At 43.4% G+C, this 13,471-nt stretch overlaps 1 protein-coding gene across 2 annotated transcripts in view; it reads right to left on the bottom strand.

Moving 5' to 3' along the window:
* The window catches only part of kcnj6 (potassium inwardly rectifying channel subfamily J member 6), a 200,548-nt gene extending 190,496 nt beyond the window's left edge, over window positions 1-10,052 (bottom strand). For both annotated transcript variants that reach the window (XR_010018285.1, XM_063050396.1), the window contains exon 1: window positions 9,861-10,052. The gene's annotated coding sequence lies outside the window, so the exon portion shown is untranslated. The remainder of the gene's footprint in view (window positions 1-9,860) is intronic.
* Window positions 10,053-13,471: the final 3,419 nt, after the last annotated feature.

Genomic DNA, 13,471 nt, shown 5'->3' with positions numbered 1-13,471 from the left:
TTTTTGACTGATTGACTGACACTTGCTTTCTCCTCAGACTGCCTGACCTGTGTGTAGTTTCAGCTTTTTCTTGCTATTGTATGTATATTAATACAGGAAATGCATAGGAGAAGAGTGAACGGATAGTTCATTTCATTCTGTTCTGTTATTCTGAGTTCGGTTTTCATGACTTTCTTTACCAATTGTGAATAATTACCAAAGATGATATATTAAAAATGTTCTTATTTAATATAAATATTTGACGTACTGAATTAATTTGGAATGCATTATCATCATTAGGAAAAGGAAACAAAAATGTAAAGACTGTTTCTAGCATGGTTAAATTAACCATTTGTGCAACCAGAATAGCCCTTAAATACTTTGATTTTAAAATTCTCATCTTTGTGTTCATATTCTTCCAAAACCTGATTTTTTCTTAAATCTGTGACCTTCCGCTCTGCAGTTCCTCAGAGATACCTCCAATCCTACAATTCTGGCTTCTTGCACATCTTTGATTATAATCGTTCCACTGTCGTCTTCTGTGCTGTAAATCTAAGCTTTCAAATTCCCTCCTCCTTCTCATTTCCCTCCTCCTTTTAAGTCACAGATATACAGTACTGTAAAAGTCTGAGGCAACGCTCGCAACATGCTGAAGGAACTCAGCAGGTCGGGCTGTATAGCTGGGGTGCCTAAGACTTTTGCACAGTACTGTATTTGACAATGTAGTGTGGAGAGTGAGTTTGTAAATCTGGTGGGAGCAAAGGATGTTGGGAATGGGGAGGGAGGAGTGCCACGAGAGGGGTGTGGGACAGATGGTGGAGAAGGAATGCCAGGGGTGGGGAGAGGACGGTGTGGATGTAGACTCACTCAATCCTGAGACACCAGGCAAGGTTATTTGATTCTTTCCCTTTCCCTTCCCTCTCACTTCCCCTCTTCCCAACCATGATTCTCTTCTCACTGCCCCCTTCCCACTCTCAGTACACAACAGAGACTCGTATCACAATCAAGTTTATCATCACTTACGTATGTCACAAAATTGTTTTTTTGTGACAGCAGTACAGTGCAATACACATGTTTACTACAATACTGTGCAAAGGTCATAGGCAGCCTAGTTACTGTATATATATGTATGTGCCTAGGACTTTAGCACAGTATTGTACAGGCTTTGACCAGCTGCTGTATCGTCTCTATATGTCACCATGGTTTCACTGTGTTTTGTAAATTTCCTATGAAGTGTCATGGGATGATATATCATGTTAGAAATGCTTCATAAGTAAGTTATAATTACCTATAGGTCAGGTCACTGGTCTGAGTGCTACTGGTACCATGTAACCCAGTACTACCTCTCACATGGTCGGGTGGTCGGCGACTAAACCGGCTCCCCCACCAGGCTTGCCTGGTGAGGAGGGTGGCTAGACACCCAGCAGGACAAAAAACAAGACCTGTCAAAGGGCCAATGAACCCTCTTTTAGGGTCAACGGCCATCCAGCAAACACATGCCATGAAGCACGGAAAGGGCATCCCTTGCATCGAAGCTTGGTCTGGCCATTCACTGCAACAGAACTTCCCCCAGCCGTCTTAGACCCCACCACGCTGCTGGATCCGGGAGGGGATGTCGAGAGGGTGGGTCTGGACCTGTGCAATCCCCTACCCACCTAAAATCCACTCACGCACACGCTGTTCCTTTCCGAGGAGTGGGGTATCCCACCCCACTAACTGGCTGAAAGGAACCATCATCATCCTATGGGATGGATAGCCAGAGAGAGAGAGAATTACCCGTACCCATTTTATTAACCCTTGAAAGCAAATCACATGTTGCAGTATTAAAAGTATTTTCTATGTCATGTTCCTGGATTATTTCTGCTAAATGTCTAACTTGGAATATTCCAATTAAATATAAAGGCAGTGATCGCCATACATTTTTTTAGTACACAAACTAATTTTTCCCTTTTGTATACTACAAATGTGAGACCCGAGCCACAATTTATTAACATGGTTAGGAGTTAAGATTGTCCCAATGTTGGAAAGCATTTCTAACATTTTATTAATCATACACTTTAAAACATTTTAAATAAATAATTTATAATGTATACACTAAATAGGCATTTGTATGATCTTGAAGACACAACTACACTCACTGGCCACTCTATTAGCTACCTCCTGTACCTAATAAAGTGGCCACTGAGTGTATGCTCATGGTTTTAGCCCATGCACTTCAAGATTCGACGTATTGTGTGCTCAGAGATATTCTTCTGCACATCACTGTTGTAACACATAGTTATTTGAATTACTGTCACTTTCCTGTCAGCTTGATCCAATCTGCCTATCTCCTCTGCCCTCTCTCATTAACTATGCCTTTTTGCCCACAGAACTGGCGCTCGCTGGATTTTTTTTTTTTTGTTTTTCACACCATTCTCTGTAAACTCCTGAGACTGTGTGTGAAAATCCCAGGAGACTGGCGGTTTCTGAGATACTCAAAGTACCCCGCAAAATGCTGGAGGAACTCAGCAGGCCAGGCAGCATCTGGTGAAGGGTGTCGGCCCAAAACGGTGACTGTTTACTCTTTCCCATAGCTGCTGCCAGACCTGCTGAGTTCCTCCAGCATTTTGTGTGTGTTGCCTGGATTTTCAGCATCTGCAGATTTTCTCTTGCTTGTGCTGAAACTAAACCCGTCTGGCAGCAAAAATCATACCATGGTCAAAGTCACTTAGATCAAATTTCTTCCCCATTTCGATATTTAGTCTGAACAACTGAACCTCTTAACTATATCTGTATGCTTTTATGTATTGAATTGCTGCCACATGATAGGCTGATTAGATACTTACATTAACAAATAAGTGTGTAGGTGTCCCTAATAGATGGCTACTGAGTGTACATCATAGAGATCATTATAGTCTATCACATCAGTTACTATCATGTACTGATTTTACCTTTTACCTATTCAGAACTTTAAAATAAAATTGGTTGCCATGGTAGCATAGCGACTAGTGCAATGCTATTACAGCTTGGGGCGTCAGAGTTCAGAGTTCAATGCTGATGTCCTCTGTAGGGAGTTTGAATGTCCTCCCGGTGGAATGTGTGGGTTTCCTCCTGGTGCTCTGGTTTTCTCCCACAGTCCAAAGACATACCATGTTAATTGCTTATTGTAAATTGCCCCACGATTAGGTTAGGGTTAAATTGGGGGTTGCTGGGCAGTGCAGCATGTTGTGCTGGGAGGGCCTATTCCATGTTGTATCTATCAATCGATCAATCAATCAATAAAAAAAAAGAAACATAAATAAATAAATACATACATAGCATACACACCAGCTTGAATTTCTATGCATGGTGCTCTCTACAGAAGTGGAGATGGAATTTTAACAAAGCACCATTTGTAAAGTGCATTCATTCTGTGACAAACAGTGTATGCTGTATGTCTGGGAGAGGAGGCAGGGAATAATCGAGATTATAAATACAAGGAAGGACATACCTAAAATCTAACCTAAAACCTGTAACTTACTGCCCTACAGTTCTTCAGAGATGTCACTGATAGGACTTGGATGCCTTATATTATTCTGACCAAGATCAAGATCATAAGACATAGGAGCAGAATTAGGCCATTTGACTCATCAAGTCTGTTCTCCCCTGTTCCATCATGACTGATTTATGATTTGGAGGGGGCAGCTATTATTACAAACACATAATTTTTCCACAATATGTTTAAACAAGGACATTATTTGAAATAAAGAGACAGCTTATATGAAAACCATCATAATCGACTTCTCAGTTAAGACATTGGTTTATTGTATCCATGGAATGGAAGAGGGAAAAGATAATCACAATTCATGACAATCCATTGAAACTGATTTCAAAGCTACAATGACATTAGCAAGAAATCCTCCACTAGTCAGCTCATACTCTTGTCCCTCCCCTCCCCATTTATTCTGACTTAACTCCACTTTCTTTACACTCCTGATGAAAGGTCTGGCCCAAACTGTTGACTGTTCATTTCCCTCCATAGAAGCTGTCTAACCTGCTGACTTCCTCCAGCATATTAAGTGTTATTCTATTCCAGCATCTGCAGACCCTCTGGCGGCTGTTTGACATATGAGAGCATTTGATGGCTTTGGGCCTGGATCTTCTAAACCTAGAAGAACGTGAGGGTGGGGGCTGGGGGGATCTCATTGAAACCTATCGAATACTGAAAGACCTAGATAGAGTCAAGGTGGAGAGAACATTTCCTATCATGGGGGAGTCTAGGACCAGAGGGCACAGCCTCAGAATGGAAGGACATCTCTCAAGAATAGAAATGAATTTCTTTAACCAGAGTGTGGTGAATCTGTGGAATTTATTGCCACAGATGATTGTAGAGGTCAAGTCATTGGGTATATTTAAAGCAAAGGTTGGTAGGTTGTTGATCAGTAAGGGTGTTTAAGGATATGGGAAGAAGGTAGGACAATGGGGTTGAGAGGAATAATAAACCAGCAAAGGCTGAGCAGACTCGATGGGCTGAATAGCCTATTTCTGCTCCTATGACTTACGGTCTCCATTAGGAAGAAATTTTTATAATCAAGTGACATCTGATTCAGCCAGTAAATGTCTTATTACATGTGAAGTGCAGAAATTGTTAGGAAACTTGGCAGTTATTCTTTGTCAACAATTTTCCATACAGAGAATAAAGGCAAATATGCTGTCAGTATGGTTCACTTTTACTTGGAATATAGCAACAGTGGGGTCAGGTATATTTAAATAAAAAACAGGAAACGGCCAGAAATGCTCAGCAGGTCAAGCAACATCATGAAGTGAGAAACAGTGATGTTTTCAATGGATGGCCTTTCATCAGTATTGATCGGGAGAATATCCTGTTCTCCTTTGAGTAAACTATTTTATACTGCACAACTGGCCCAAGACATTAACAACTCTGAGAGAAAGATTTGCATTTATATAGTACTATTTGGAGGCTTCAGCATTGCACAGAAAATGAGAAGTTTCTGTACAGGTTTGCGATTCAGGATCAATTTGCCGATTTGCATTGACAGAATTGCACAAACAGTAATGTGGTTAATGACAAATAACCTGAGGGAAAACTATTAAGACAATAGGCCTTTTTAAACATGGTGCTATGCATCGGTCACAGAATGTGGGCACACTAGTAATATTAGCAATTATTGCTTATTTCATTTGCTCTAATTGACTGTAAGAAGGTAGTGGTGATCTGTGATGTGCTAAATATATTTTCATAGTACGATTGATTAAGCAATGCCAGGATTTTGATCCTGCAGTGTTGTCGGAATGGTGATACATTTACAAGTTAAGTCAGTATGAAAGCTGGGTGGGAATTTGCAGCTGGTGGAGAGTCCTGCTTTTCCTCCCATTCAGGGTGATAGAGATTGTGAAGGAAGCTTTGTTCACTTGTTTAATATATACAGTCAGTTGCCACTTTATTAGGTTCACCTGTACACCTGCTCGTTAATGCAAATATCTAATCAGCCAATCATGTAACAGCAACTCAACATGAAAGCATGCAGACATAGAAACATAGAAACATAGAAAATAGGTACAGGAGTAGGCCATTCTGCCCTTCGAGCCTGCACCGCCATTTATTATGATCATGGCTGATCATCCAACTCAGAACCCTGCACCAACCTTCCCTCCATACCCCCTGATCCCCATAGCCACAAGGGCCATATCTAACTCCCTCTTAAATATAGCCAATGAACTGGCCTCAACTGTTTCCTGTGGCAGAGAATTCCACAGATTCACCACTCTCTGTGTGAAGAAGTTTTTCCTAATCTCGGTCCTAAAAGGCTTCCCCTTTATCCTCAAACTGTGACCCCTCGTTCTGGACTTCCCCAACATCGGGAACAATCTTCCTGAATCTAGCCTGTCCAATCCCTTTAGGATTTTATACGTTTCAATCAGATCCCCCCTCAATCTTCTAAATTCCAACGAGTATAAGCCCAATTCATCCAGTCTTTCTTCATATGAAAGTCCTGCCATCCCAGGAATCAATCTGGTGAACCTTCTTTGTACTCCCCCTATGGCAAGGATGTCTTTCCTCAGATTAGGGGACCAAAACTGCACACAATACTCCAGGTGTGGTCTCACCAAGGCCTTGTACAACTGCAGTAGTACCTCCCTGCTCCTGTACTCGAATCCTCTCGCTATAAATGCCAGCATACCATTCGCCTTTTTCACCGCCTGCTGTACCTGCATGCCCACTTTCAATGACTGGTGTATAATGACACCCAGGGCTCGTTGCACCTCCCCTTTTCCTAATCGGCCACCATTCAGATAATAATCTGTTTTCCTATTTTTGCCACCAAAGTGGATAACTTTACATTTATCCACATTAAATTGCATCTGCCATGAACTTGCCCACTCACCCAACCTATCCAAGTCACCCTGCATCCTCTTAGCATCCTCCTCACAGCTAACACTGCCGCCCAGCTTCGTGTCATCCGTAAACTTGGAGATGCTGCATTTAATTCCCTCATCCAAGTCATTAATATATATTGTAAACAACTGGGGTCCCAGCACTGAGCCTTGTGGTACCCCACTAGTCACTGCCTGCCATTCTGAAAAGGTCCCGTTTATTCCCACACTTTGCTTCCTGTCTGCTAACCAATTCTCTATCCACATCAATACCATACCCCCAATATCGTGTGTTTTAAGTTTGCACACTAATCTCCTGTGTGGGACCTTGTCAAAAGCCTTTTGAAAATCCAAATATACCACATCCACTGGTTGTCCCCTATCCAGTCTACCAGTCCTCAAAAAATTCTATGAGATTCGTCAGACATGATTTTCCTTTCACAAATCCATGCTGACTTTGTCCTATGATTTCACCGCTTTCCAAATGTGCTGTTATCACATCTTTGATAACTGACTCCAGCAGTTTCCCCACCACCGACGTTAGGCTAACCGGTCTATAATTCCCCGGTTTCTCTCTCCCTTCTTTTTTAAAAAGTGGGGTTACATTAGCCACCCTCCAATTCTCAGGAACTAGTCCATGGTCAAGAGGTTCAGTTGTTGTTCAGACCAAACATCAGAATGGGGAAGAAATGTGATCTATGACTTTGACTATGGGATGATTGTTGGTGCCAGATGGGATAGATTGTGTACTTCAGAAACTACTGATCTCCTGGGATTTTCACGCACAACAGCCTCTAGAGTTCACAGAGAATGGTGTGTAAAACAAAGAGTCATCCAGTGAGTGGCTGTTCAGTGGGAGACATCAGAAGAGAATGACCACATTGGCTCAAGCTGACGTCGCCAATAATTCCAATAACCACGCGTTACAACAGTGATGTGGAGAAGAGCAGCTTTGAATGAACATGTTGAAGTTTGAAGTGAGTGGATGGGCTACAGCAGCAGAAGACCACACTGGGAACCGCTCCTGTACTTGAGTGGGTTGTATTTGGTAATACTACAGCCATTACCCATTACAGTGGTACCCACTACTTGGCTGGTCCTATTATGGTTCTGATTAATGATAAGTGGCTAGGACAAGAATAGAAAGTTATTTGGTGACCCTGATCTGTCCATGAATGGAGAAGAAACTTCAGACTCACTGAAGGTCTAATCCATATTCAATGCTAAGAGGCGTTACTGAACCCAATGTGCTTTTCTCTCATATCCGAGGAATTTCACGGTTCAGTGTTATTGGTTGTAATTTCTTATATTTAAATTTGGGTTTTTCTCTCTCTGTTTTGTGAATGTCTGTGAAGTGTAAGAATTTCAGGTTGGTGTACTGTATACATTCTCTGACATTAAATTGTTAATTTGGATTCATATTTATATCACTGAATCAATAATCCAGAACTCTTACTTCAAGTCAACTGTTACATGACTATACCTGATGAATGATACCATGGAAAGTTTATTTAAACTGTATTTCTTCTTTCTTACAGTCAGTATCAAGCTTGTAGATCTCTCTGGGAGTGAGTGGGTTGTCAGATCTATGGTTTATTTTTCTGATTCACATTTCTTCATATAGTTTTATTAAGGAACACTGATAATTTCATTGGAAATTACTTCGAAGGTACAGGATTGGGATAAGCCTGTGGATGATACACAATGATCTCCTCCCAACCTATATCAACTCCACCCACAAAACCTTCTTTCTCTGTCTCCTACTTGAACTTAGCTAACATCCTCTTGAAGCCCATCCAGCGAGGCCACTCAGTTAAAACAAAACATTGTATTAAAATATGTAAGAAATAGATTTTAACACGTAAAGAGGAAATGGACTGATTTTTTTTCTTCATTTCCATTTCGACCAAATCCTTGCCCACCAGAGTTTATTGACAACAAAATGTAGGCAAGAGGGCCAATAGAGCAGAACACGACTACATAAGGATGGAGGAGGGGCGCCGTTTGAGTCCATGCATGTTTAACTAGAAGTAGGTGGTTGTTGTCTGAATACACCTCCATGTTTCTCGTCATGTGTTATGTAATATCTCACGGAGTGGGATTTCAACCCAGTGAGCTGCTTCCATCCGATACTCTATTCTATTTTTTTTCCTCCACCCCCTAATACATCGCTCCGTCTCTAGTCTAGAACAAACATTAATAGATCTTGCCCGGTTCAGTGACTATCACGCAACACTCCGAATTTCCCCAGAAACCGCGTATTGTGTATATTATTCTTGTATATCATGGACTGAAAAAAACACATGAATCAGCTTTTCGGGAGCGAGTTACTCCGCTCCTGTCCTCCTTACGAAGGATGCATCGGCAAATTAAATAATTAATTTAAAAATATACAATACCTATCTGCACCCACCTCCCTCAGTCATTACAAGAACGCTTATTAATAAACCTGACCAACAGTAAGCGCCTACTGTAATAGTGAAAATTATTGTTGCTGGGACAATGGCTGCTGTTAAATATAATTCGGAAACATCGTCAGTTTTGAACGGAGACAGAGAAACCCCCATTATGTAAACTGAATCTAATTACCTCCCTTAAAACGGCAATTCTTTCGGAAAGCAATATATTTCCGAGTTCGGGGGCTGGCACTTCAGCCGACACGCAATTTGCAGTGAAGTTCAGATTTCAGGATCTTGGGAGAATCAGTGTAAGGGGGTCGCAGAAACTTTCGACGTAAGAACTAGCAAACGATTTATTGATATTTGCCTATTGTTTGCAATACATCCGCCCAGTTCAATCAAGCAGCAAACTGCCCTCCACCAACATCCATCACTCTCCGCTCCCCTCCCACCATCGACCCCCGCCCCATCCGCTTGCCCTGGGGTTCAGATATAGCGCTGTCCTCGGTGCTGATGTTGCGACTGTAGCCATGGCGACAGCAGGCAGTGTGGCCAGAAACGGGAAGCTCTCCGTGAGAACAGATCCGACAAGACTTCTATCACGCTCTGTCTCCCTACGTTAAACTGTTCCATATTTTCACCCACTAATGGACGCACATAATAAACTGCTATCCCTTCCCAAAATTCTGCTTCAACCCAGCGTAACTCAAGAATGCACTCCGGATGGCCAGCTAACACAAACCATTCACCCAATTTATAGAGGAAGAAGACAATTAAAAAAAAAGCCTCCACTATTACGTTGGAAGCTGTAGTTGTTTATTCCGACTTCCAATCTCCATCAACACTTTCATTTGTAAATGAGTTTGGGTCATCTAAATATAAATGCTGGAAAATGATTTTTCCCCGACCTTTTTTCGTTATTTAATATGATATTCTCTGTTGATTTTCCCCTTCTACATACACCTGAGGTATTGCAAGGCGATTACCCCAGAAACAGAAATTTCACAGAACATCTTACCTACAGATCACACTGTTTTTACTTAGTCACGAATTTCCCTCCGCCCCCTCTCTCTCGGAAAAAAAAAGAGAAAGATTGAGACTGACTTTGAGAAAAGGTTCACGACTCACCAAAAGTGACAGGCAGATTCGGGGTGAATGGGCATCACAGCCGAGGGCTTTCCGGCGACGGCGCGAGGAAACGATCCACCATCGCCGGCCGCAGGAGTTCGGCGAAGGGGAGGAAACGAAGCCGCGTGTGTGGTTGCAGAAGAGGGGGTGCGGGGAGAGGAGGGAGGGAAAGAGGCTGCTGGAGATCCGACATCAAAGGGAAAGTGTGCAGAAGCAAATAAAAAAAACAGCCACGCAATCGGGCGGAGATGTAAACGCCCGCGTACAGGAAACGTCATTAAAACCAAAGATTTCATGAATTCTTCAGAGTTTAATATTGACCTAGAATTTCAGCAAAGTGCCCGACATCTGATCAACTGAGCACAGCGCCCTGTACTGGTGAAACGAAGGAAGCGAGACAGGGCAGAGGAGATCGCTAGGTTGGAAACAATTCTCTGAATTCGATGTAAATTTTAATCTGTTGGATTCCACCGGCAACATGGAATGGGGTTTATAGCTATATTTAAGTAATTACACAGTAATTATCCCTCTGAAATATTAAGGAACTAGACATAACCATTCAACCCCTCTGCATTGAAGCTTGAGCGAGCAAGGGCTTTTCTCGTTGGATTGAAGAGGGATGAGAGGTTACTTGATTGAGGTGTACAAGATGAAAAGCGGCATAGATGGAGCAACTAGGCAGAGGCTCTTTACCCAAGGTGAAAATGGCGAATACACAGGGGCGTAATTTTAATGCGATTGGATGAACGTGAAGGGGTAGGATGTCAAAGGGAAGTTTTTTTTTTACACAGGGAGTGGAGAGTGCGTGAAACACCATGCCAGGCGTGGTGGTAGAGGGAGATACTTTAGGGGAATTTACAAATTTACAAGACTCTGTATAGCACATAGATGATAGATAAAATGAAGGGTTATGTAGGAGGGAAGGTTAGATTGGTCTTAGAATAGGTTATAATGTTGGCATAATGAAGGGCCGGTATGGCGCTGTAATACTCTAAGTTACATGACAGTGATGTGCTTACATTCCTTTCTGTGGATGGTCAGCAAAGCTAGCACTTGTACTTTCCTTCACAAGATAATGATAACGTGTCCTCTTGGACTGCTGCGGTCCTTTTGGTGATACTCGTCCTACAGGACGATTGGAAAAGGATAAAGGACACAAAGGGGGCATAGTTCCAGAACTCAGACCAGTAAAGATGGAGGAGCAATAATATACTTCAAATTCAGGATAGTGAGGCACTTGAAAGGTGGGGGATCTGGCATTTGACAGGTTTCTCATCTCCTGAAGGCCTTGTGTCTCTTGTGGAGAGCAGGAGTTCCCAACCTGGGGTCCTCAGACCCCTTGGTTAATGGTAGGGGTCTCCGGCATAAAGATGTTTGGGAACCCTGTGGTGGAGGGTGTGGAACTGGGAGATGATATTGGAATAACTGCAATGCATTAAGTGGATGTAAGCAGTACAACCTTGGTGAGGGGCATCAATTCTTAAGGATGTTGATGAATCCAATCAAGCTGGTCTCTTTGTTTGTGATCCATAATGGTGAATTAATACAATTAAGTCCCATCCTAGCAAGTGGAAATGAAGGAAGTGAATTTAAATTGATGAAATAAATCTGGAATGCAAAGATAGTGATATTTTTAGAAAAATCACTGGTCCACTGCTACTCTTTAGGAAAGGAAATTTGAAATCCTTACCCGATTTGGACAATGTGTTACCCCAACATTTATAGCATATGGTTGACCATGAAGTCCAGAGCCACAGGCCCAGTTGAGTGAGTGTTGATGGCTGCAGGCCACAGCTGTAGAATTACACCACTCAACCCATCAAGTCTGCTCCAGCGTTGATGTCAGAAGTGGGATTTGAACCCACACCTCCAGCGCAGTCTGCAGTCTCAGCCCAGCATTACTGATCACTTGGCTCTCCTGATGGAGACTATAAAGATTAGTTTTATTTGTCACACATACATTGAAACATACAGTGAAATGTGCCATTTGTATCAATGATGACACAAATGTCAGCACTCTTCCAGGGCACAGCTCACTAACCCTAACCCTAGCCCATAGGTCTTTGGAACATGGGAAGATATCGGAGTGCCTGGAGCATGAAACCCTTGTGATCATGGAGAGAATATACAAATTCTTTACAGACAGTGGTGGGAATTGAACTTGGGTCATTGGCACTGTAACAGCTAACTATTAATTAGTAGCTCTCTGAAGTGCTCAGCAAGACAATTAGCTCAAAGGCAATTCCACATGGGTAATAAATGCTGCCATAACAGAGGTACCCATTCTCTGTAGTTGAACAAGTAAAATAAAAAACCTACAGCAGGGGTTCCCAGCCTGGGGTCCATGGACACCTTGCTTAATGGGAGAAGTCCATGGCATAAAAAGGTTGGGACTACCTGCCCGACAGCCTATTCTATTAGACTAGTTAGTTCCAAATTCTCAACACTATTTTGTGTGAATAAGGGCTAAAGGACATTCCGGGGTGCACTGCCATATGGGGGGGGGGCATTGAAGGCGGACCCAAATGCAAGACACAGACACTGAAGTACTGGGAACTGGACTGGACACATTCTAGAAGCTGGGACAGGAACACAGACTTGGGCTGGGAATTAGGCCGGGAAAGCAGGACTGGGACAAGGAACTTGGAACTAGGAGCCTGGGTTTGGACTCCAAGCCAGAGACTGGACAAGGACCCAGAACCTGGGTCTTGACTCAGGCTTGGATCCCAGAGCTAGGCGAGAACACGACATGGCTACAGGACAGGACATAGCTTGGGTTCTTCGAGGCTTGGCTACAGGACTGGGTGAGGCTTGGGTTCTTCGAGGCATAGGTATGGACTCCAAGCCAGAGACTGGGCAAGGACCCAGAACCTGGGTCTTGACTCAGGCTCGGACTCCAGAACTAGACAAAGACATGATGTGGCTACAGGACTGGACATGGCTTGGGTTCTTCAAGGCTTTCCTGGGCAGGACACAGTACTCCTTCTTGGAATGCAGGGCCGGGCCCCTTCCTTGGACGCTGGGCTGGGATGGTTACTAGGATGCGGGACTGGGATGACTGTCAAGGTAAACCACTGAGGAAACTATCAGGGATTCAGATGGAGAGGGGAAGGGAACAGACCAGCCTCGGGGTAATGGCAAAGATGGCCTGCCTTACCCAATGGAGGCGAGGACAGGAAGGGACAGATCCATCCACAGGGTAACGGCAAGGACAACCTGACTTACCCCATGGAGGTAAGGACAGGAAGGGAGCTCAATCTGGGGTGGCTCCGAGTCTTGGGGCAGCCGCAACCTTGGCTGGCTATGGAAAGAGTCGAATCCATATCCGGCTCGAAGTGGCAGATGGCCACTCAACTAGCCCCGGAAACAGCTGAATCCATACCACGATGACTGCTCCGGCTAGAGACAACAAGGATCCATGACGCAGTGGTCCTCCAGCCAGGCCTAGAGATCACGAATGGCTGCTCTAGCCTTCCACCAGCAGATTGCTCCAAGGGGATACTGACAAGACAAACCAACACCTACACTCGATCCTAGGGCCACTTATATTCCCAGCCCCAGGACGAGCATCAGGTGCCTATGATTAAGCCCAACTGAAACAAGGGACAGCC

Source organism: Mobula hypostoma, chromosome 6 (assembly GCF_963921235.1).
Source record: "Mobula hypostoma chromosome 6, sMobHyp1.1, whole genome shotgun sequence".
NCBI classification, from domain to species: domain Eukaryota; kingdom Metazoa; phylum Chordata; class Chondrichthyes; order Myliobatiformes; family Myliobatidae; genus Mobula; species Mobula hypostoma.
Note: the sequence above shows the minus strand (reverse complement) of the source record. Positions and strands in the feature narration are given on the sequence as shown.